This window comes from Lithobates pipiens, unplaced genomic scaffold (assembly GCF_037356315.1).
Source record: "Lithobates pipiens isolate NorthernLeopardFrog02 unplaced genomic scaffold, aLitPip1_a1.2 Scaffold_13, whole genome shotgun sequence".
In the NCBI taxonomy this organism is placed as follows: Eukaryota; Metazoa; Chordata; class Amphibia; order Anura; family Ranidae; genus Lithobates; species Lithobates pipiens.
The window spans coordinates 25,340,591-25,366,634 of NW_027507718.1; positions in this window are offsets into that span (position 1 = coordinate 25,340,591).

Genomic DNA, 26,044 nt, shown 5'->3' on the forward strand with positions numbered 1-26,044 from the left:
GATGCATCCATTAGGGCCAGCCCCCTCTCTCCAGCCACCCCCTCTGTGCACTATAGATAGATTCATGCATTGCATGAATCTATCCACGGCCGCTGTAGCCACCTCCATTCAGGCATCTGGCCCCTTTTTCCGATGCCTGAATTATAGCGGCGATGGGGTGTTTTTGAAGCACCTGATTTTAGCCATAGGCTCTAATAGGCTTCAAAATAGGTGCACTGCAAGCACAATCCATTGCGCTCACAGTGGTGCACCCAGGTGTGTTAGCAAAGCAAACGAACTTTGCTTTGCTAACACAGAACCACCTCTCAGCCAATCAGGAGGCCCGGATGTAATACCGGGCACATGATTGGCTGAAGGTAGAGGTGATCTCATTGGCCGCCTAGCAAAACAGGAAGAAGACAATCACAGAGGACACAGCATCCATCGCTGCACTACACGCCCCACAGCTCATAGAGACTGCAATTGATGGGATACAGTTGGCTGCATTTGGTGAGCACAGAGGCTGCATATGATGGACACAGTTGGCTGCATATGATGGGCACAGTTGGCTGCAGATTATTGGCATAGTTGGCTGCATATGATGGCCACAGTTGGCTGCATATGATGGGCACAGTTGGCTGCATATGATGGGCACAGTTGGCTGCATATGATGGGCATAGTGGCTGCATATGATGGGCATAGTGGCTGCATATGATGGGCACAGTTAGCTGCATATGATGGGCACAGTTCAATGCATATTAGGGGCAAAGTTGGCTGCATATGATGGACACAGATAGCTGTTTTGATGGGCATGGAGTCTGCAAGTGATGGGCACAGTGGCTGCATATGATGGGCACAGTGGCTGCAAAAAAGATCAAAAAGTGCCCATTCAGGGGTCAGAGGGGTGGTAGTTTACTAAATGTGTGGTGGTATAACGCACCACTGAGTCCCCAGAATTTTTAACCTTGGGGAACGACAAGAAAGCATGGAGCAAACCTGCGACTGGATGACCATATTGTGGGCAGCAAGATGAGGCGTTTATGCCCATAAGGTGGGAGCGATGTGGAGATGTGTAAGAATGGTGGAAGAGCCTAAGCATCATTTTGCGGTACATTGTAGCTTTGATCGTGCCCCAAGAAAATTGGAATGTTTTTAGAAAAGTGTCAGCAGATAGATGGAGGAATTCCTTGGTCCATTTGTTTAGACCAGTTGTTGTGGCAGTGTAGTCCAGTGATTGCAGAGAAAATTATATACTGTAGGGTAGACAGCTTTTTTTACTTGGGTTAAGATATCCAAGAGAATATTCAATGAGTTATCCCAGTCACTTCAAAAGAATTTTTTGATGATGGAGGTAATGTAGGATTTTTCCTTTAGAAGAAGAAACGGATTGTTGGAAAAGTAGCGGAATTTCTCTAGTGCTACATTAGGAGGAAATATTTGCCGGTTACCAACATTTACCAAAAATTTGATATAGCGTAGGCCTTTATGATGCCACTGTTTAAAGATGGGATGATCAGAGGGCTCTGGGAGGTCTGTGTTGTTTCATAAAGGAAAAAAGAGAGATGCATGGTTATTTAGCATGTAGCGTGTGTGTATTTTATGCCATGCTAACCATATGGCGTAAAGGTGAGGAGTCACAGACACCTCTGCAGGTAGAGGTTCTTTATGTATATGAAGAACATATAGTAAATTATTTCTGGGGTTATGTTTTGATCACGTTCAGAATCAGTATACATAGAGGTGACATGAATTCAATGCCTCACATATCTAGTGAAATATGCTAGATAGTACAGTTCCAGGTCAGGAAAATTGAGACCTCCATTACTGTAGGGCTATTGTAGGATACGTAGGCCTATGGTTGCTCTTCTGTTGTCCCAGATGAACTGAAATATTCTTTGTAATGTGTTAGCCTCACTTACTTATGTATCCTTCTTTGGGGGATTATGAGAAACAGGATAGTGCACTAAACCTCTAGGTAAATAATAGAACCATAACCTGTGCTAAGTGGTGCTTTGGAACTTTGGGGGGGCTACCCCACAAAGTGCTTTGGGGGGCTACCCCCAAAGCACCCTCCCAATGTTGAGGGCAGGCGGCCTGGTACAGTTCAGGAGGGGGGGGTGCTCTGCCAGGTTGCGTGCTCAGATAAAGGGTCTGGTATGGATTTTTGGGGTGAACTCCACGCCATTTAAAAAAAATAATAATTGGCGTGAAGTTCCCCTTAAAATCCACACCAGACCTGAAGGGCCTGGTAATTGAATTTGGGGGGACCCCCACGCATTACTATTTTTTTTATCAATGACTTTCAATGACTGTTCTCTGTATTACTGGGACTGTTCTCTGTATTACTGGGAGCCGACAATTCATTATAGCCGCAAGTGCTTTTAAATGACTTTTTTTTTCCTTCAGAAATGACACTTTGTACAGGGACAGTTCTAAGCACGGGAAACAATCGCTACTTTACAAGCATACTATACACACCCCCTAGGTATGAAATTTAAAGGAATATTTCACTTTTATTGTTTCACTTATTATTATTATTATTATAAGCATTATTACAATCACTGCTCCCAAAAAAAGTCAGTTTTTAAAAAATATTTTTGCATTGATACATGTGCCCTGGGGCAGGACCCAGGTCCCCAAACACTTTTTATGACAATAACTTGTATATAAGCCTTTAAAATTAGCACTTTAGATTTCTCCCATAGACTTTTACAGGGTGTTCAGCAGCTTTTCAAATTTGCCTTGAACACCCCAAATTGTTTGCTGTTCAGCAAAAGGGCGAACAGGCAATGTTCGAGTCGAACATGAGTTCGACTCGAAGCTTATCCCTAGTGGTGATATAGCACCACAAGAAAATATAGGTAATATGTATTTGTTGTGGAGGAGAACCGCACTCAGTTTTAAAGTTAGCGCCAGCAAACAGGTCTTCCCACCAACCTAATATACATGAATAAAGTTCAGAGGTTGCTGCACTTAAAAATCGTTCCTTTATTTCTCAAATTCTTCAAGGAAGGTTACATCACAAAAAAGTAATTTCAAAGCATGACAGAAATATTCCAAATTAAAGTGTCGTTCAGACAAAGATTTCCGTTTTGGGCTTGTTTGTTCACGCCCTTCTTCAGATCGTTCAGAATGAATCTAGCAGTTTCACAAAAAATAAAGATAAAAGTTTTTTTTTATTAAAGTATATACAATACAAAAATAGTAAAGAAATAAAGAAAACATGGCTAATACAGTTACACATCAACATGACACAATGGCTATATGCTGTAAGGAGTCATAGGACAACACATGGAGTGCAGGCTCCACATCCAACGCGTTTCAGAAACTACCTTCTTCAGGGGTTTGTCAATAGAAGAAACATTCATACTACAAATGCAAATAGATAACGTTTAGACAGATACAGCATAACAAAACATAAACAGTATAGCCTTTGTCTATTGTGGAACCAAGCCAAAAACAGACTTTCATGTTGATGATGGAAAAATCGCATGTTAGCCACATGAAGTATACAGATTTAAAAACAGCTAGATCCAGCCAGGGGTAACCCATGGGCCAAAGCTACTCACCATCACTGGAGCTCATCAGGAAGACACCCAGTGAGGTTAGACAATGGAAGGAACTCAGCAGGGCTGGTGTGCAGCAAAAAAGGTAAATTAAGTTCTGAGTGGTGTGGTTGCTGATCAAGGAAAGAGCAGGTTTAAATGTAAGTGATACAGGGCAACAATTAGGCTGTAAAACTCAGCCAAAATGCTACTTAGAAACAAGCAAAGCATCAGCAGGGGAAAAGATTTTACACTGGCCTAGGCACATAAATGCCTTAATGACAAGAAAGCCAGAACTAGGGATATATAAAACATGATTGCTGTGATGTGTAAGGCAGGGATGTATAAATAAATGTGACCATTAAATTAATGATAGGTGTACGGGCTCAGAGAGCAAAGAAGTAAGTAATTGCACTATGCTCTAATATATATGGCCCTATACAGCACAACAATACTGCCTATACAAAAAGAATCAACAGGAAAGAGAACGTTACCACGTCACTTACCCAAAAAAATCATGGATTAAGGCATCCCCTAGCTAGTGGTAAAAACCACCCTGCCAAATAACATGCAGAGGTGACAGAACGGGCTCAGCAGAGCACCTTAAATACCCCTTAAGGGTAACAGCCGTGCTGTCACGTCACTCCACCGCGCATAGTACAATGCTAGTCTGGCCTGCGTTCCACTGCTGACCCCTGAGAGCGCAGAGCGACAACTTCATTGAGGGTGGAGCCGCGCCCCACATCATGCACCCACCGCCGCCTCAAATGGGAGGAGCCAGGAGAACACGGCCAAACACTACCAAAGGTTGCTAAGCAGCCCAAGGGAGGAGAGGCCACTGTCTGGCAACCAACTCACCCAAGGTGACAAAAACCACCACCCACTGCAACCGCATGGGTAGCCTGGGTGCCTCGGGTGGGAGAATAAAAGAGCCGAGGGATCCAAGCGGGTATGAGACGAGTGAACCCCAGATGGGGGAGACTGAAACAAACAATATTTAAAACACACCCTTCAAAATGTCAGCAAACATGCAGCCTACTCTTGAAAAACAGCACAAAACAAAACAAAAATGTTAATGCATTTACAATGATCAAATATAATACATTAGATGGATGAGCAATAAGCATCTGGTAAAAGCAGTAAGGAGAGAAAAGAGAAAGCTGACATTGGGAAGGAAAAACAATGCAGGAAAGGAAGTAAAAAACTGACAGAAAAATCTGAAATAAATGAATATATGGTTATGGGGATGGAGAAATATACTAGTAAAATGTTCCTATTTGCTATGGGGCACGGTTAAAGCTGCTCACATATTAAACCTACAGGTAAAGCCCTCTAGAAAGGGTTTGAAATTTGTGGCCTCATTTATCCATGGCTCCAAGATGGTAAATCCATCTTAGTTCAGATTGGAGTCATTTTTTATTGCAGGGGGGGTGTACTCTGTCCAGTATAAGGACCTGAATCCAAGGGAATTTCTCATTATGGGCATCCCTGACATGCTTCCCCCACGGAACGCCTGGGTTGCAGGATTTAATGCTATGTCTGTAGGCACACTTCAAAAACTTCTGTATGGTTTTACCCACAAAGAAGCACCCACACTCACAGGTAAGGAGATGTATAACCCCCTGTGTTTTGCAGTTGGCGTAGTGACGGTGTTTAAAAGTAGTGCCATTTGACAGGTGTAATTGTTCGGCTGTTTGCATGTATTGACAGTAATCACAGCCCCCACACTGGAAGGTACCGGGGTATTTACATGGATCTTTTCCTATATGTAATGAAGGGTTGGTCTGAAACATGTGGGCCAATCTCAGGGTCCATACTTAGGAGGTGCCAGTATTTTTCCATGATTCTCCTTACCTGTGAGTGCTGGCAACAATAACGGGTTATGATACATGTGGTTGTGTTGTCATTCGGTTTCTTAGACGCGTATAGTAAGGACTGTCTATTTGGGATGGTGGAGCGTCTAAAGGCCTTCTTAAGGCAAGTTTTAGAGTAGCTTGAAGTCTGTCACATAGGGTATTGGCCTCAATTTTGAAAATAATGTCACTAGAGAAGTTCCTGTGAACCCACAGGTACTGGCTATAGGGGATGGAATTGACTAGAGGTCTAGGGTGAAAACTGGAGGAGTGTAGGATGGGTTTGGCTGCTGTTGGTCTATGAAAAAGAGTACTTGAAAGTGTCCCATCCAAATCCTTGGAAATAATAATGTCCAGCAAAGATAAGGATGTAGTATCAAAATTTAGTGTGAAAGTCAAATTTAATTAGTTGGAATTCATGGCCTTCAAACAATGGTAGAGGCTCTCCACTGGGCCATCCCACACAACAAAGATATCATTGATGTACCTATGCCATAAACTAATGTGGCTAGAAAATTCAAGAGAGTCATCAGACAAGAGGAATCCCCGTTCCCACTCCCCCAAGTACATGTTGGCATAGAAAGGGGCACAACATGTCCCCATTGCCGCCCCCTGCACCTGGAGGAAGTGGGAACCTTGGAATTTAAAAACATTATGGGTGAGTATAAACTCAAGCACAGTGACTATAAACTCATTGAGTCTCTACTCCATCTGATTTGTCTGTTGGATAAGATGTCTAATCACAGATATTCCTTTGTAGTGAGTAGGGATGAGCTTCGTGTTCGAGTCGAACGTACGTTCGACTCGAACATTGGCTGTTCGCCCGTTCGGCGAATTCCGAACGTTTTGGCCGTTCGCGTCAAAATTCGAGTGACGCGCGCGCGGACCACAATGCACTGCGTTGGCGCAGTGCATTGCTGTCCGATGATTGGCCAAGCATGCACTGTGACCCCGCATGCTTGGCCAATCGCAGCGCCGGCAGCGAGGAGAGCCATGATTGGCCACAATGTGGCCAATCATAGCTCAGGCTGTGTAGTGCACGCCCCACACTATATAAGGCCGCCTTTAAAGCGGCCTCCTGTAGTGTGTTACTTTGCATCTGAAGCAGTGGGTGTTCTGTGTACCTTCAACACAGTACACACCAATCGTTTTTGGCTGATTTCCTATCTTGCTGCTGTGTAGTGGTTGTTGTCTGTGCCCTGACTGCAGTATACACCACTATATTCACCTCACCTATATAGCTAGTGATCTAGCTTTAACCACTTAACAACTGCCCATTGCCGATTAACGGCTTCAGGGCGGTTGTTTAACTCAGAGAGGCCGTTAATTAACGGCCTCCCAGAATTCTGCTCTCGCGTGCCCCGAGGTGTGCGCACTCGAGAGCATCCGTGACCGCCGGGTCCATAGGACCCGGCGCATCACGGTAAACGGCCGCTCATAGCGGCCGTTTACCACGTGATTGCTCCGTCAAATGACGGAGTGATCACTTGGAAACAAACCGGCGTCATGTTATGACGCCTGTTCCTCCCTCCCCTTTCTGTACCGATCGGTACAGCGGAGGGGAAAGAGATCGGTGTCAGCAGCGATGTGGGCTGCATCTGCAGTGCCCACATCGCTGCTCACCGAATTTAACCCCTCAATTCCCTGCCAATACTCTGCAATACCAGTGCATACTCTGCAGTACCCTGCCATTACTCTGCAGTACCCCCCATTACTCTGCAGTAACCCCCATTACTCTGCAGTACCCCCCAATACTCTGCAGTACCCACCATTACTCTGCAGTACCCCCAATACTCTGCAGTGCAGTACCCCGCCATTACTCTGCAGTGCAGTACCCCACCATTACTCTGCAGTGCAGTACCCCACCATTACTCTGCAGTGCAGTACCCCGCCATTACTCTGCAGTGCAGTACCCCGCCATTACTCTGCAGTGCAGTACCCTGCTATTACTCTGCAGTGCAGTACCCTGCTATTACTCTGCAGTACCCCGCCAATACCCCGCCAATACTCTGTAATACCCTGCCATAAATTGCCATACCCAGCCATACTCAGAGATACCCAGCCATACTCGGTGATACCCTGAAGTACCCAGCCATAGACGCCCCCCACCCCTCACCGCCCTCCGGTGCTTCTACCAACTCGCCGGTACGATCAAAGCCAGAATCTTTTTTTTTATTTTTTATTTCAGGCTTCCCAGCCTAGAGGTGAGATGTGGGGTCATATTGACCCCCCAGATTTCACTGTAAAGAGGACCTGTCACCCCATATTCCTATTACAAGGGATGTTTACATTTCTTGTAATAGGAATAAAAGTGATCAAAAATATATTTTTGGGAAAAAAAATGTCAAACTAAAATAAAGTAAAATGAACAATAAAAAAATAAAATAAAAATTAAAGCGCCCATGTCCCCATGTGCTCGCATGTGCCACACATGTGAGGTATCGCCGAGAATGTTAGAGCGAGAGCAATAATTCTAGTCCTAGACCTCCTCTGCAACTCAAAACATGTAACCAGTAAAAAAATATTTAAAGCGTCGCCTATGGGGATTTTTTAAGTAGCGACGTTTGGCGCCATTCCACGGGCATGTGCAATTTTGAAGAGTGACATGTTTGATATCTATTTACTCAGCATAACTTCATCTTTCACTTTATGCAAACATTGGGCTAACAAGTGGTTAATAATAGAGCTTGCAGTCAGTAGTGTTAGGAGATAGTGCGTGCTGTCTGCGTGCTCTGTACCCAGTACATACCGCTATAATATAGGGCAGGCCCCTACTTTCAAACATCCAACTTACAAACATCTCCTACTTGCAAACGCAAGGAGACAGCAGCAAGTGAGATGAAAAAAGATGGACGACAAAACAAATTATACAGGGGTGATAACCCTTCCCTATGTTTTCCAAAAAGCTTAAAAATATTTTTTTTGACTGGAGCTACACTTTAAAAATGTACCGGTTGAAAATGACAAACAGATTCAACTTAACACAACAAACCTACACAGTCCCTGTCTTGTTTGCATCGCCTGTATACTGCTGTTCTGAGTATATAGGGCCTGGGGGCCACACGCATTTCCTTTTTTTAATATGGGTACGGGGTTCCCCTTAATATGCGTACAAGACCCAAATAGGCTGGTAATGGGCAGGGAGGGCTACCCATGCCATTTTTCTGAATGATTTTCAACCATATTGCAGGAACCAGATATAACATTAAAACCGCAAGCAGTTTTAAATGGTGTTATTTCCGTTTAATGTCATTTTGTGCAGGGACTGTTCTAAACACGGGAAACACGTGGCACTTCACAGGCATACTATATAGACACCCCCCAGGCACCATATTTAAAGGAATACTTCACTTTTTTTTTTCACTTTAATCGTCATTAAAATCAGTGCTCCCGCCAAAACGGTAGTTTTTAAAACTTTTTTTGCAGTGACCCATGTCCCCTGAGGCAGGAGGCAGATCGCCAAACCCTTTTTAGCACACTACCTTGCATATTAGCCGTTAAAATTAGCATTTTCCAATTCGAACGTTCGAGTCCCATAGACTTCAATGGGGTTCTAACGTTCGTACCGAACGCGGGGGTCGTTCGCAAGTTCTGGTGCGAACCGAACCGGGGGGTGTTCGGCTCATCCCTAGTAGTGAGGGATGGAGCAGTAGAGAGCCTCCACGTCTACTGAAACCAGAAGGACATCTGGGGAGATTATCCAAAATCTGAAGCAGGTGTGGGGTATCCCTGATGTAGCTTGGTAGGTGGCTACGTAGTGGCTAAGGCTCTTGGTCAGAGAGCCGTTGCCCGATATAATGGGTCTGCCAGGGGGGTTGTTTTTATTTTTATGTACTTTGGGGAGAGCATAGAACGTAGGAACCACTGGGAACTTGGTACGTATGAATTCCCAGATCTGTTGGGTAGTTGTATTATTAAGATAAGCAAGGTCTACCAACTCGTACAAATTGTTATTGAATTTCTGAAGGAATGCAGCAAGGATGGATCAATACCAGTCACTATTACAGAGAATATTCATGCACATGCAGATATACTGCTCATTGTCCATGATCATCACCATGTTGCCACCTTTATCAGATGGTTTCACGGTGATATCCATTTGGTTAGTAAGCTCCAATAGGGCCTGCCTCTCCCTGATGTTAGGTTGTCCTTGGGGGTTTTAATTTTCAGTGCTTGAATGTCTCTGCTAGTTCGTCTGAGAAATGCCATTAAATTTAAGTTAATGCTAGGAGCAGGATAAAAATCTGATTTCTTTTTAAGAGATGATTTCGCAGAGGGGGCTACTCGAGATGTCTCCAGGGCGTTTTGCTTGCAGGAATTTGTTTCCTATCCCACAAACGCACTACCCCAGTGTGAAAGTACATGAAAGCTAGAATGCCTGAAAAGCACCTCAGTGTGAAAGGGGTCTAAGTAGATAGATGCATGCCAGTATGGCAATAATACAAATTTTATATAAGAAAAGATTAATAATAGTACATACTTCCAAAGTACAAACAGGCATTATCAGCAAAGGTATATATAGTATAGAGGTATCATCCCCCCGTTATATATTGTAATAAAGTTACCTCCAGATAAATGTTGCAGAGAAGTTCAGTTGCAGGGCCTCTGAGGATGATCAAGATGCAGTACTTATGTCGGGGAAAGGAAGACAGCAGTGATTCTCCAACTGTTGTCCAACCAACCTGAAATGCAGATTATCACCAGCAGAAACCATATTGTGGCACTGGAACTAGCAGTCAGCCCATCTACTCTGCATCTTGGTTCCTAGTAGTTTCTAATCTGCCATGCAACCTGGATGTCAGGGATGTGCTGGCCATAACGCAGCTGATGCTCAAAGGCAGATGCAGAGGCACAGGCATGATCCTGCAGGTGCCCATCTTGCCAGACACAAGTGTACAAATGTGCGTATGCGGACAAATATGTTCACGGACATGTGTGCACCTATGCGCATATGCGTATATTTAACATTGGCGCATATAGGTGTAGCACTAGTGCTTTTCTGTCTGATCTACAGCTGTAGCTGTGTTCTTGAAATCTGATCCTGCTTATTCCTGTATTTGACCCAGCTTGCCTCTGACTTCGTTGAACCTTTCATACCCCAACCTTGGCCTGTGTCTGGGCTTTGCTTTTGCCTCCTGCTTATCTGCCTGAACTCGTGTTGTCGATCTTGGCCTATATCTTGACCATTCTTGTTTATTGTCTAGGCCTGCATCTGACCATCTGTCATCAACCTGGCTTGTCTGACCAGGTATCCTATGTCTCTTCTGCATGCACCTGCGTGGTTCCTACTGTCTGATGCCACCAGCCAAGTTTGCTGTCTTGCCAACACCTGTGGCCCAACTTCTTGGTCCATCCTGGTGACGCATTCGCTACACTGATAACAGTTCGGGAATGCCTTACACCACTGCGCTCTCGTGGCCACAGTTACAACATTGGTAATCCCTGAGCCAGGGCTGTATGAGAAGCCTTCCCTCTGCATGTCTGACTCAGCCCTCAGGTACATGACACTGGACCTCTAACTGCCCAAAGTGGCCCTCTGATGCCTAACCTAGCTCGAGCTTTTTCAAACCAGAATGGACAGGGTTAACTAAAATAACAGGAGCTGCATATAAACTCTATTGCAATAAACCATTTCCCCTACTTATATATTTGAAGGTGACCACTACACGCATACTGTAGCACAGACCTAGATCTCTGGCACTGTGCAGGTGAGATAACAGGACAGAGATAAGTCTGTCACAGGGATTTAGATACACACTCAAATAGCATGGAAAACTGCAGTTAAACAATTAGAACATTAAAATACTTGCCTAATAGTCTCTGCTTCTGGTCTGCGTGAAAATACTGTATGTATAAGGTCATGTGGCTCAGTGCTCTGTGTCTATTTTCTAGAAACTCCACTTTATCTGCCATCACAGTCCTCAAATCCATGTTTATATCACAGTTAGTAGGGACAGGAAGTACCAGTCTGTAACCAGCTAACTCTGTAGTAATTGTTAAGCACAAGCTATTTACAAATACAAAGAGTAGAGAGAAGCAGATCCCTACACTTGCTTACAGATATGCTCAGTAATGTTCTTCTAGGTTTGTCTATGCTTCAGAAGATCAACTTTTTGAGATTTTGCAGAGTACACTTTTTCTATAGAGTGGCTATGCTGCCTTGTGGGGTTTCCCAGGAGCCCCAGCATAGCCATCCCTAGATCCATAACTAGAACTGCAGTCGCATAAGGTAAATGAAGGAATGCACTGGAAAAGAGAAAACAGCAAACTGGATTATTTTCTACAAACGGAAATAATTATTGATGATGCAGTCCTATAGAGCATTGAATGCATAATACTTTAAAATAAGATTCTTGTAAAGAATAGAGAGTGGCTCTTGAAGTTGGATATTTTATCCATTATTATATAAAAACTATTTCTGTAACTAGATACAGTTACAGAAATGTATGCTGTTTTATTTGCATATGTGCGTGTGTGAAATAAATAGTGTTTTTGAATAACGCTTGTAATTCTTTTAATGCAGAAAATGAACAACTCCACCATTGCCTGAAGAAATGTTCTCATAACTATCACTAGTCTATTCGGCATAAAGGTGTCCAAAAGGAACGGATATCTTGAAACAAATACAGTTTGTTGTGTGACAGGAAACACTAAAAGGTACACTGTTCAGCCTGCAAATAATCATAAAGGTATCTGTTTCCTAAAGAAAATGCCACCTTTTCCTTCGAGCAAATCAAGATGCACCTGACATACATGTAGCAGGGATCAGTTGCTGGTTTAATGTTTCCCTGGCTTTTGTGGAGGGAGAAATTGTTTAGAAAATAAGAATATCATTATCCCTTTAAAACATGCACTTCACTTTAATCAAGTGCAAATTTTCTATTGTGCGGCAGTGGGATCATTGCCAGCATTACTTGGAAAAGTGCATGAAGTTAGAGATTTCAAACACAAGCGACAGTGTTGATTTCAGCCTCTTCAGCCTCTCTTGTTATGGAAGAAGCCAGAATTAGATATTTAGCATTTCTGTTTCATCCTTATAAATTATAAACAGTGTGGATGAAATTTATAATCACAAAAAGTAGAAAAGCATAATCATTAAGGGTAGAATTTATCAATTAATTTTTACTAGGAATTAATGAAAATAACAGATTACTTACGTTTTCACAAATGCCGGACAGATCTTAAGCCTTGGAAAGCTTTGATAATTCTACAATACTGATACCATCTTAAAAGAGACCTCTCATAATCCCCTGTACAGAACTCAGACAGAGAGAGGGAGGGCAATTAGAGGTGCCAAACAGATGAGCTGTGTGAACAAGTACATATTTAGCTGTGGGGTTAGTGTTAAGTGTGGAGTTAATTATAGAGCTGTCTTGGATTAAGTCAACCATACATGGTGCAACCGTGGGTTGCAGGAAAGAAAATTGCTAAAATCTCTCCTGCAGAGCTTTAGTGTTTCTCGGGGTGGTTAGTCGTCCCAGCCAGGAGAACACACAGTGATTAATGCTAGCTATAGCCACTAGCAATAATCACATGAAGAATCCGACAGGCTGGTTGTACCCAAGTTGATCTTTTGATTCTCAAGTCTTGGGTATCAGCCTGCCCATACATGATTAGAATCTTAGCTGGTCCCTGTTAAACCATCCAAGATTTAACCATCTTAAAAGAGACCTCTCATAATCCCCTGTACAGAACTCAGAAAGAGAGAAGAAGGGCAATTAGAAGGGCAAAAAAGATGAGCTGTGTGAACAAGTACATATTTAGCTTTGAGGTTAGTGTTAAGTGTGGAGTTAATTATAGAGCTGTCTTGGATTAAGTCAACCATACATGGTGCAACCGTGGGTTGCAGGAAAGAAAATTGCTAAAATCTCTCCTGCAGAGCTATAGTGTTTCTCGGGGTGGTTAGTCGTCCCAGCCAGGAGAACACACAGTGATTAATGCTAGCTATAGCCACTAGCAATAATCACATGAAGAATCCGACAGGCTGGTTGTACCCAAGTTGATCTTTTGATTCTCAAGTCTTGGGTATCAGCCTGCCCATACATGATTAGAATCTTAGCTGGTCCCTGTTAAACCATCCAAGATTTAACCATCTTAAAAGAGACCTCTCATAATCCCCTGTACAGAACTCAGAAAGAGAGAAGGGCAATTAGAAGGGCAAAAAAGATGAGCTGTGTGAACAAGTACATATTTAGCTTTGAGGTTAGTGTTAAGTGTGGAGTTAATTATAGAGCTGTCTTGGTTTAAGTCAACCATACATGGTGCAACCGTGGGTTGCAGGAAAGAAAGAAATTGCTCAAATCTCTCCCGCAGAGCAATAGTGTTCCTCGGGGGGGTTAGTCCTCCCAGCCAGGAGAACACACAGTGATTAATGCTAGCTATACCCACTGGCAATAATCACATGAAGAATCTGACAGGCTGGTTGTACCCAAGTTGATCTTTTGTTACCCAAGTCTTGGGTATCAGCCTGCCCATACATGATTAGAATCTTAGCCAGTCCCTGTTAAACCGTCCAAGATTTAAACTGTCTTTGGCTGGCTTTACTTTGCATAGGACATGCACAGCTAGAAAAATACAGTAGCACCTGTTACTGATATGATTTTGTATATGTTTATACATATCGGCAAAGCATCTGAACATCATATCATTGCAGACATGGAGACTGTGAGAGTAATGAGTTCTGGGCACCCATAAAATTGAGTGACGCCCTTATCCAGTTTAAATTCACCAGTTTGCTACACAAGTTAGTTGCAAGTCAGCAGAAGTGAATCTTTCATGTAAAACCCCCACTGTTAATTCCATCAGTATTATAAATTCCAAACAGGGAAGGAGGACCATAAATCGTACCTAGCAGAGCCTTTACTACTTTCAATAGCCAAATCTTTAAATAACTAACTGAATGTTTTAACAGAATATTTAGAACTGAACCCTGCAGTCTTTTAGGCAGGCCATAGTTTATACACTTTTCTTGCCTTTTACCATGGGTGGAAAGAAGCAAAAATGCTTCATTCCTGCATCAACACCGTCAGTGTTTATGGATGAATCCCCCTCGCAGCACTATTGTGTTCTGCTGGGAGAGCGAGCAGGCCTCCCTGTCAGCAGAACACAATGATTAGTGATGCCGACTATAGTCAGGAACACTAATCATTGGGGAAAAACCCATCAGGCTGGTCATTCATTAGTCGATCGATAGATCAACTTACGTACAACCAGGATGCCCATACTGAACCGGTCAAATTTCTATCCACGAATGGCAGATTTTTTAGGCCTGAACTGGGACAAAAAAATAGGCCTGGGCATTTTAGACTAAGCAGCACATTTTTCCACGGACTGGGGGGTAGATGCGGTCATTGGTGGGAGCAGTCGGTAAATGGATATCCACTTCACTCTGCAAAGTAAAGGGACACTTTGATATAAAGGGGATATCAACTAATGATTACAGTGCCCCAATACAGTGCAGTCCCTTTTATATCACACTGCTCCTTTACATTACAGTGCCCCTAGCAATCATAGCCCCAATCACAATGCCCCTTGCAGTCATGCCCCCCCCCACTCATTTTCTCTCTAATCGCAGTGCCCCCTTTTGATCTCGGCCTCCCCTGCACAGTCCTACCTTTGGCAGGGCAGAGGCAGAATTACACCTATGTGTGCTCTCTAGGGTTGCCCATGGATGTCATCCTATCAGCAGGACAGGGGAGCTGCAAATATAGATCATATTGACCACTTGCTCTTTACCCTGATTAGTGATGCTCTGTGTTCAAGGGACAGAGCTTACCACCGAATACCACCCTACACACCCTCAGGGGTGCACGAGCAGGAGAGTCCCACCCAGCCCTCAATCTGCTATAGGCCAGGCGGGAACTGATTAACAAGCAAGTGATTGCCTGCTTGTTAATTTGAAAAGACTGCCACTATATGTGCAGATCTCCAGCTTGTCCCGCCCCCTGCTCCTTTTCATCAAAGTCTGCACAGCCCCTCTTTACATCAGAGTCTACAGAGAACCCTTACATCAGAGTCTACAGAGCCCCCTTACATCAGAGTCTACAGAGCCCCCTTAAATCAGAGTCCGCACAGCCCCCTTACATCAGAGTCTGCATAGCCCCCTTTCATCAGAGTCTGCACAGCCCACCTTACATCAGAGTCTATACAGCCCCCCTTACATCAGAGTCCGCATAGCCCCCTTTACATCAGAGTCTACACAGCCCTCCTTACATCAGAGCCTGCAGAGTCCCCCTTACATCAGTGTCTGCAGGATTTACACTTACACTGTAAGGGGGAGCTCTGTGGACTCTAATGTAAATGGGGAACTCTGTAAGGAGTGTTCTGGGAACCCTGATTTAAGGGCTCTGATGTAAAGGGGAATGCTATGAACTATGGTGTAAAGGGGAGCTCTGGTTTAAGTGTGTCTCTGTTGACCAAAGCCCCCCTTACATCAGAAGGGAGGCAGGATTAAGAAGGGATGGAGAGGGGAGAATTCATTCATAGACAGGGAATAGAGGGTGGGCTTCCTCACCCCAGGATGGAAGCTCAGGCGTCAGCTGTCAGCACCTTTCCTCTTCTGGCTGGAGGCTGGTGGCTTTAAACTTCCCGCCCACACATCCCTGTGTAATGACACAAGAGGGGGATGGAGGAGGTGCAGATGAGCTCTCTCTCCTCTCCCATCCATGCAGGGGGAAGAACTGTAAGTGCTGGCTCTGAGCTTTGTGTGAGAGAGACACTCAACTCAGAGCCCTGCAGCCAGCAACCCCGCTGGTAGTTCCACCACTGGTGTGTCCCTGTCCAGCTCCTCCTGCCCCCTGCTCTGCTGATAGGATGGCATAGAGGAGACACAGGCATGACCGCATAGAGGGAGGTAAGTCTGTGTTGGCTCTATCTAGACCATGGTCACTGCTCACGGTTCATCAACAGGTCACAAACCAGGTGTCCCCGGCCCACTGGGAAAATAACTGATTTAGCCTATGGCCAGCCCAGGCCTGCCAGCTTTAGTAGTTGATTAGCAGTGTACTGTCTGTCATCATGTCTGGAAGCAGTAAATCTACAAAGTGTTATCAGCACCTAGATACTCACACTAAAATCCAGAGAACTGAGATCAACCTATTAACAATGTGTTAAGAGCATTCCAGCTTTGTCATGCTCTATCCCATTCGTTAAGGATATCTGATATGCAAAAAAATCTAAAGTTGGGTATATACATATCGAAAGTTCAGCCAGTTTAGCAGAAACCAGCCAAATTTGGTAAGTGTGTACCCCTCTCTGTTCAACAGAAGCAAGTCATTAGACCGGCTTCTGTGGAATAGTCCTGTTGAAAAAAACAGCAATCACCACATACAGGAAATGGCTGCTTGGTGATGGCTTGGAAAATGTCAAATGTCTGCTGGTGCAGCAGGGGAGATCCGTACATCCAAATCATTTGTGTTTATTGCAGGAATTGAATGAATTTTTTTTTCAACCCTCTGGTTGAACAAAAAAAGAAAACTGTGCATGTATACCCTGCTTTATATGGGGCTAATTAATGGCTTTAGGCTAATCTGTACTGATAGCCTGGGTTACCTGACCTGCAAGGGATGCACACAATTCCTGTACACCCCCATGTTGGTAAAACATACTGTAGCCCTGCACGGGGCACTGATTTACACCCCATGTGAACAAGTCCTTGGTCTAAATGGAATCATAATTGAATGGTGCACAATAATAATAGTAGTGAATATAATAGTGAAAATGTCCAAATTGGGCCCAATTAGCAATTTTCCCTCGCCGGTGTCATGTGACCTGGTAGTATAACAAGGTCTCGGGTGTGAATGGGGAGCAGGTGTGTTAAATTTGGTGTTATCACTCTCACTCTCTCATACTGGTCACTGGAAGTTCAACATGGCACCTCATAGCAAAGAACTATCTCTTAAAAAAAGAATTGTTGCTCTACATAAAGGTGGCCTAGGCTATAAGAAGATTGCCAAGAGCTGCAGCACGGTGGCCAAGACCATACAGCAGTTTAACAAGACAGGTTCCACTCAGAACAGGCCTCACCATGGTCAACCAAAGAAGTTTAGTGCATGTGCTCAACGTCATATCCAGAGGATGTCTTTGGGAAATAGATCTAGGAGTGCTGCCAGCATTTCTGCAGAGGTTGAAGGGGTGTGGGTCAGTCTATCAGTGCTTAGACCATACCTCTCACACTGCATCAAATTGGTCTGCATGGCTGTTGTCCCAGAAGGAAACCTCTTCTTAAGATGATGCACAAGAAAGCCTGCAAAAAGTTTGCTGAAGACAAGCAGATTAAGGACATGGATTACTGGAACCATGTCCTGTGGTCTGATGAAACCAAGATAAACGTATTTGGTTCAGATGGTGTCAAGGGTGTGTGGCAGCAAGCAGGTGAGGAGTACAAAGACAAGTATGACTTGCCTACAGTCAAGCATGGTGGTGGGAGTGTCATGGTGTAGGGCTGCATGAGTGCTGCCGGCACTGGGGAGCTACAGTTCATTGAGGGAACCATGAAGGCCAACATGTACTGTGACATATTGAAGCAGAGCATGATTCCCTCCCTTCAGAGACTGGGCTGCAGGGCAGTATTGTAACATGATAACGACCCCAAACATACCTCCAAGATGACCACTGCCTTGCTATAGAAGCTGAGGGTAAAGGTGATGGACTGGTCAAGCATGCCTCCAGACCTAAACCCTATTGAGCATCCTCAAATGGAAGGTGGAGGAGCGTAAGGTCTCTAACCTCCACTAGCTCCATGATGTCGTCAGAGACTCAGGATGTTGGAATTCTGACAGAAACAAAAAACCCAGGACTTTTGTGTGGGAGTTTAAAAAAACAAACATACATACTTACCTACCTCCTGCAGCATTGATACGGTGCTGAAAGCTGTTCCTCATTGGCTCTAGGACCAAGAACTGGGAAATTAGATGACCGCTGATTGCTCAGTTTTCAGATCTGCTCTGAGCACAGAGCGGTGACTGTCAGTCACTGCTCTGTACTCTGCCCCTTCAGCGCTCACTGGGTCATGTCCGATTCAGCTCCTCTCCTCACTCCAATCAGTACACTGTGTAAGAAGGGGGCCAATGCAGCAGCGCTTGTGGGCTGGATCTGAAGTGCCCACAGTGCTGATCTGTACCCATTCATGGCTCATTCATGCCTATTCATGGCTCATCCATGCTCATCCATGGTCCATCCATGCCCATCCATGGCTCATCTATGCTCATCCATGGCTTATTCATGCCCATCCATGGCTCATTCATGCCCATCCATGCTCAGCCATGGCTCATTCATGAATGAGATTGAAGGATCAATCATGCTCATCCATGGCTCATTCATGCTCATCAATGGCTTGTTCATACCCATCCATATGTGTTAGAACTATCTTATAGATGGACAAATTTGTATAAAAAAATGTGTTTTAATTTTCTTTCCACATTTTCCAAAAACTTGTGTTTAAAAATGACATGTTCAAAAGACTCATTATGCCTCATAGATTATACCTTGGGGTGTTCACTTTCCAAAATGTAGTAATTTTTTGGGTGTTTCCATTGTCCTGGTGCTCCAGAGCCTTAAAAATCGTAAGAGGTAGTCAAGAAATGAAATGTGTGTCTTATGTCCCTAGAACACCTTATGGTGCTCCCTGTATGTTGGCCCTCTGTATGTGTCCAAGCTGTGTAAAAGTCTCACACATGTGGTATCGCCATACTAGCAGTAGCAGAATGTGTTTTGGGGTGTAGTTGCAAATATGCATATGTTGTGTGTGACAAATAACCTGTTAATATGACAATTTTCTGAAAAAAACAAAAAAAATCTTTTGCCATTAGTACCCCAGGTGAGATCAATTTTCAGTGATTGGCACCATAGTTTGTAGACTCTATAACTTTCCGAAAAAAACAAATAACATACACTAATGTTGGTTATTTTGATCAAAGATATGTAGCAGTATAAATTTTAGCCACATTTTTTGAAGAAAAATTACTCATTTGCAAAATGTTTAAACAGAAACTAATAAAAATGCATTATTTTTACAAAAATTTTCTGTCTTCTTTTCATTTATAGCGCAAAAAACAAAACAAAAAAAAAAACATGTGGTGAGTAAATACCACCAAAAGAAAGCTCTATTTGTGTGAAAAAAGGACAAACATTTCATATGGATACAGTGTTGCATGACTGAGTAATTGTCATTCAAAATGTAAGAGCACGGAAAGCTGAAAATTATTCTGGTTAGGAAGGGGGTTTAAAGAGGAAGTAAACCCCTTCAAACCACTTTGACCTACAGGTAAGCCTAGATTAAGGCTTACCTGTAGGTCCAAGCAATATCTCCTAAACCTATATGGTTTAGGAGATATTTGCCCGAAAATGGGCACCGCTGTCTACGGCGCGCAGGCGCACTAAATGCGGCAAGTCCAAGAATGGATTTGCCTAATTTGTCGACTCCCGTGCGCATGCGCGGGAGTGACGTCATCGCGGCTTCGCCGCTGTCATTGGTCGGAGCTGCGAGACGCCACCAGCAAGATGGATGCGGCGGACTACAGGGATCAGCGGCGACTTCGCTGGCTCCTGTGTCAGGTAAGTGACACATAATGAGCTACTATGCGATGCATAGTAGTCCATTATGCTTTACCTTTGCAGGGAAAAAAAGAGGAAGTAAACCCATCAGGGTTTACTTCCTCTTTAAGTGCCCAGTGGGCAAGTGGTGAACATGAATATTGTTAACAGATCATGTTTCCATTTAAAACACATTGGGGGTTATTTACGAAAGGCAAATCCACTTTGCACTGAAAGTGCACTTGGAAGTGCAATCGCTCTAAATCTAAGGGGTAGACCTGAAATGAGTGGAATCTCTGCTGATTTTATCATCCAATCATGTGCAAGCTAAAGTGCTGTTTTTTATTGTCCTTGCATGTCCCCCTCGGATCTACAGTGACTTTGCTTCCAAGTGCACTTGCAGTGCAAAGTGGATTTTCCTTTAGTAAATAACCCCCATGGTGTCTGCTGTTTGGATGTATAATGGGTTAACAGTACAGTTAGCCAAACCCAAGTGTCAATCAGTCTCAGTCTGCTGCCACTTAGATTGTGCCTCTGCAAGCTGGAAAATCTTTCTGCTGGATGAGTCTAAGCCCCCGTACACACGGTCGGAGATTCTGCCAACCAAATCCGTCGGATTTTGTCCGTCGGATTTAGTCCGACGGATTGTGTCCGAAAATGTTGCATACACACGGTCGGACCAAGTTGTCTGATTCACCAAAGCGTGTAAGGGCCTGCCTCAATACTTTCAAATGCTATTTTTATTTTTTTAACACATACATTTTCTTGCTATGTAATAGCAGAATGTCAAAATGTGCTTCCATTTAGTTATTATGACACTTCTTACCTGTCCGGTGGGCTGCCAATAGTGTAACTAAGGAGGGGCTTCCCAAAGTATCACGCATTATTTAGGCATTCAGCTCTCAATCAAGTGGAGAGGGTTACCTGTCCTAAACATCCCCCCTCATTTTTTAGCAAGGGCCCATCAGATGGGGGGGATGGGGGGGTTATGACTCTCATAAGGGGACCTTATACTTTAGGCTTTAAATACTCAGTTAAAAAAATGTTATACAAATTTTGGCAAAAAATGCGGGTGTCTAATCTGCATGCAATATTGATTTGTGAAATTACTAGTTTTTGTTTTTTGTTTCACTACACAGTGTCCTTCAATGCCACAGGAATGGAAGACTGTGGCCTCCCACTTTGCCAGTTTTATTAAAGTTGTGCCTTTTTCACCAACAGTGCAAACCCAAGTTTAGAGCGAGATGAGGGGACAGTCTCTTCTTCAGATAATCTTATTATGTTGTGGGTCTGCTTAACGAATGTATGTAGTGCATTACTGATCAAAATCATGCTCATTTTCAGCACCATGGCAGGAAAATGGCATGATTGTCCAAATTTACACATCACTGTGGATGCTTTTTACTAAAGGCACATCCACTATGCACTACAAGTGCACTGCAAAAGTACACCGGAAACTGCACTTGGAGTGCAAAGTGGAGTTGCCTTTAGTAAATCACACTCCTTCTCAGCACAAACTCAAATTTGACTACAAATACATTTTATGCCCAATGAAAAAGGAAGCCACACATTGTTGAGAATTCAACTTTTTAATACAAGCACATTCACATGTGCGTTTATTAAAGGTTTTTACAACAAACCAAGAGATTTTGTGTATCCAAAACAGAGTTTAATCAGATTTTTTTTCCTTGTTGTTTTTGTGTAAACAGGCATGTATCAAACTGTAAAATACAGAACACAAGAACTTACAAAGTTCAACTTTGAAAAGTGAAGACAATATCAGACATGAGTATGTACAAACTGGGCTGATATTGCCTTCATCACATGGGGTGTGACCCCTGAAAAAAACACATTTGGAAGATGCACACAGTGTGTCAACATGTGCTATCTACCATCATGGGGGATCAATGTACATGCTTTGGGGGCTGCAACCCCTTCATCTCAGACACTTTACACAAAACACGTACATTGATCCCCCATGATGGGAGATAGCGCATGTTTACACACTCTGTGCATCTTCCAAATTTAAAATTTTGCAAAATACAAAATTTTTGGGTTAAAAAGCAAAAATAAAACCCTATCTAGTTTTTTTGTTTTCACACTCTCCCCAAAACAATGATGTTCTTCATTTTATTTTTAACATCATTGATGTTTTGTTGTACAATTTCCAAATCCCGATTGCACCCCATTATCTCCCCGATCAAGATCTGGGCACTTTCACTGGTAAAACAGGAATCTTCTTCCACATCACCTACAAAACAAAGCAAACAAACACACCATGTAATCCAAATATGGTGATATACATTGAGGAGCTTACCGGAAGCTGTGTTCTCCGACACTCACCTGTTGTGGTGACAATTTGTCCAACCTCCACAATCTCTCCTTCCTCCTCCTCCTCCTGCTCCTGCTCCTGCTTCTCTGTTTCTGCTTTTGGAAGTTTCCCTTCTTTGGGAGGGGTGTGGTCCCTGGTGTCCTCATACTTGCCGAATCTTCTCTCCCCTATGAGAATGTAAACAAAGATTAATTAGCACACAGAGCGCAGAAATAGGAATATGAAACATTGCTTGGAAGTGTTGTACAATTGTGTTTTTGGGCCGAGTTACAAGGTGAGAACATTATTGGGGACACTTTGTTAAGCTGGAATACTTCCCTGCAGAACGATGTTTCATACGAACGAACGAAACCATGACCTTGAAAGTGGCAATTTTAAAATGCACAACATGAAATCAAAGCACATGGAGCATGTATGCAAGCAAGAATAATCATATGAACACACGACAACTACTTACTTTTTTTAAGAACACGCTTGATCCTTAGGTACTGCTCGTGCTCCCTCAGTTTCAGGTCTGACCAGCGTTTTCTCAGTTGATCCTTGGATCGTTGTACCCCAAAATTCTTCAGAAGACTCTTCACAACTTTATTCATGATCTTGGCCTTTCTGATATTTGGGTTTGGGTAAGGTCCATACTTCCCATCATAGTCGGTCCTGTTCAATATGTCGACCATCTCCAACATCTCTCCAAAAGACATATTTGAGGCCTTAAATCTTGTCTTCCTGGATCGGGATGTTTCAGGCTCCGGGCTTTCCTCACCCCCCTCCTCATTAGTGGAACTATTAGTGCGCACCTGCGTTCTCTCCGCCATGTGCTCTCCCCACTGCGCGGGAAGCGAAGAGGCGGGGAATAGTCTGGAAAGAACGTCAGGGGCGGGCGGAGTTTCATGCATGCACACTGTATATAAAACGCAACACGTGTGTATCGTCCGTACGATCTGGGAGAAGAGTGTGAGGCACAGATGCGACGAACGTGGAAACGAAGGTAACATTTTTAACTTGGTGCTTCACTAGACTAGACTGCCTCTATCTAGGCCGATGTTGGTACAAGATTAGGAGGGATTTTAATTGCATTATTAGTATTTGAGGGTTTGTCTTGTGTTGTGTCTTGCAGACAATATGGATCCATTCACAAATGCAAACTTTATAGGGCTATTCATAGAACTGTACATGGAGATGCCCTGCCTGTGGCAGTTCCACAACAAGTTTTATACTGACAGATCAAAGAGGAATGCAGCACTGGAGAAACTGCTTGCTTTATTGGGGATCAAGGTCCCCACGGCAGACATGACCTATCTGAATCGCAAAATTGTGGCCATGAAGATGACATATCTCAGGGAGAGAAAGAAGCACCTGGAGTCCTTAAGAGCAGGAGATACAGATGCTGTTTATTACCCCAGGATGGTTCACTTTGACAGGCTGCATTTTCTGGTAGACCAGGGGGTACCCAGGCCACCACTCAGGCCACCACTCTCCAGGCTTCCTCCAAGGCATCCTTCACCCCCAGCTGAGGCTTCTGATGTACAACCTGGGCCTTCCAGGCAGCACCATGTGGTGGGGCCCAGCTTGAGACAGGTATTGCATTGTTGAACATATTTCTTGTGTTACATTTAATGATGTTAACTAGATGTTCTTATTGATCAGTAAGTTGTGATTTCTCAAAGTGGTTTACATCTCAAGAGACAGTAGTGACCAAAAATGATTAGGACGGGAAAAAAAAAATGCTTGTGTCAGAATGAGAGTCTGTTCTATTTGGTAACATTCAATTAGCAAAAGCCAGGAGCACAAAATGGTGTTATTGATGATCAAAAAACTAAAACTATGTCCCCTTTTCATACACAGGATGACCTCAGTCGGGGGGAGGCTGTGGCAAGTGGCAGCCAGGAGGTTGACCAATGCCCTCCTCCTCCTGCCCCAGCTACAGGAGACCAGCCACAGCCTGGAAGGATGCCTGGTGGGAAGTCCAGAAGGAAGATGAGAGAGTGATGGCCTGGGTTGAGTCTGGTCTGCCAGAAGATGCAGCCTCCTGAAGATCCACATCCTGGGGACAGAAATGGCATCTGAATTTCCTGCTCTCTAGGACTTCGGGACCAGACTTCTCTCCCTGAGATATCTACTCCTCAGGCCACCAATTTTTTAATATATAATTTAGTCCTGTCTGCCCTGGGGGCCAAAGGCTGCACCAAAGTTAAGAAGTTTCTTCAGTGCTGTGTTCCTATTTTTAATTTCTAGTGAACAAAATAATTTTTTTTTTGTTTGATGAAATACTTGTGTAATGTGTTTTCCTTCCAAAAGTACAGTTTATTTGTGAGCAGGAAGGTACATTTCAAAAATACAAAGTGAACTAAATAACAAGGGGTAACAACACTAAACAACCTCCTGTAGATTAAAAAAGAAAAAGAAAATATAAAAAATACAATAATGTTGTTGTTGTAAGCTTACACACAAAAAATAAAAAATAAATAAATAAGGTGAAATGAGCAAACTGTCTTTAAAGGAGATTTTTAGGGAATCCCCCCCCCCCCCCCCCAAAACATCCAAAAAAGAAAAAACCTAATCTAAAATTGTGTAGATGTGACGCAAACTAAAATTGTATTGCTGAAATGGTTAAAAAAGAGTAATGAAATCCGTTTGGGAGAAGTGTGTGTGACTATGAGCATGAAAAGAAGTTCGTTCTTGCAGCATTGTAAAGAAAAAGAGAATGCGCTTGATGAAAGAATTTTTAACATTGCAGCGTGACGAATGTGCTATATCGCTTACGAGCAGTAGTTTTACCTGAACGAGCGCTTCCGTGTCGGAATTTGAATGTGAGCATGCGTGGCACTTGGTCTGATCAAAATTCTCTACACATGATCGGATTAGGTCCGACCGGCCTAGTTGGTCGGGAAATATTTCCAACATGTTGGAAAATTGGGTCCGACGGATATTCAGACGGAATCAGTCCGATGCATACCACACACAGTCGGATTATCCGACGACATGGTCCGATAGGACACATTCAGACGGATTCTCCAACCGTATGTACAAGGGCTAAGAGAATAATCGTCATGTATGGGTGCAGCACAGTGCAACATGACCTGTCCTTTGTCACATATTGGTGGCACATATTGGTGCTATCTCTGTTGTTACAGTGATCACATGGCTTTGTTAGAAAATATGCAAATTTAGTCTAAGCAGTCTGCATGGTGTAATCACCCTAAACATCTCTAATTGCTCTCCACTTTATGTCCTGGAAACAATGGTTACCAGTAGGGATGGGCGAACTGTTCGCCCGGCGGTCGGTTTGCGGGGAATTTTGCATGTTCGTGATTCGCCCGATTGGCGGACTATTGCCACTGTTCGCCCGGCGGACATATGTGTTTACAGTGGGAAAGAACTTTGACCCATGGTGACACATTCATCATGGGGTACAGGACAGCCAATTGAGACATTTCAGCACATGAACAATTGGACATTCCCCCACCTTATAAATAGACCTGATCTGGTGGCCATTTTACATTCTGTCTTATGTCAGTGTAGGGAGAGGTTGCTGTGTGGAGCAGGGAGAGACTGTAGTGACACAAATCGCTAGCTATTAGGTCCACAAAAGTCCTTTTAAGGACTGGTATAGGTGTTGTACAGTATATAGGGTTCTGTGCACTGCTGTGCTAGTGATTGCAGCTGTCTTTTGTCAGTGTAGGGACAGTACGCTGTGTGCAGCAAGGACAGTCAGTTTAATCACTAGCTAGCTATTACTATTAGGTTCACAAAGGTCCTTTTAAGGACTGGTATAGGTGTACAATATATAGGGTTGTGTACGAGGC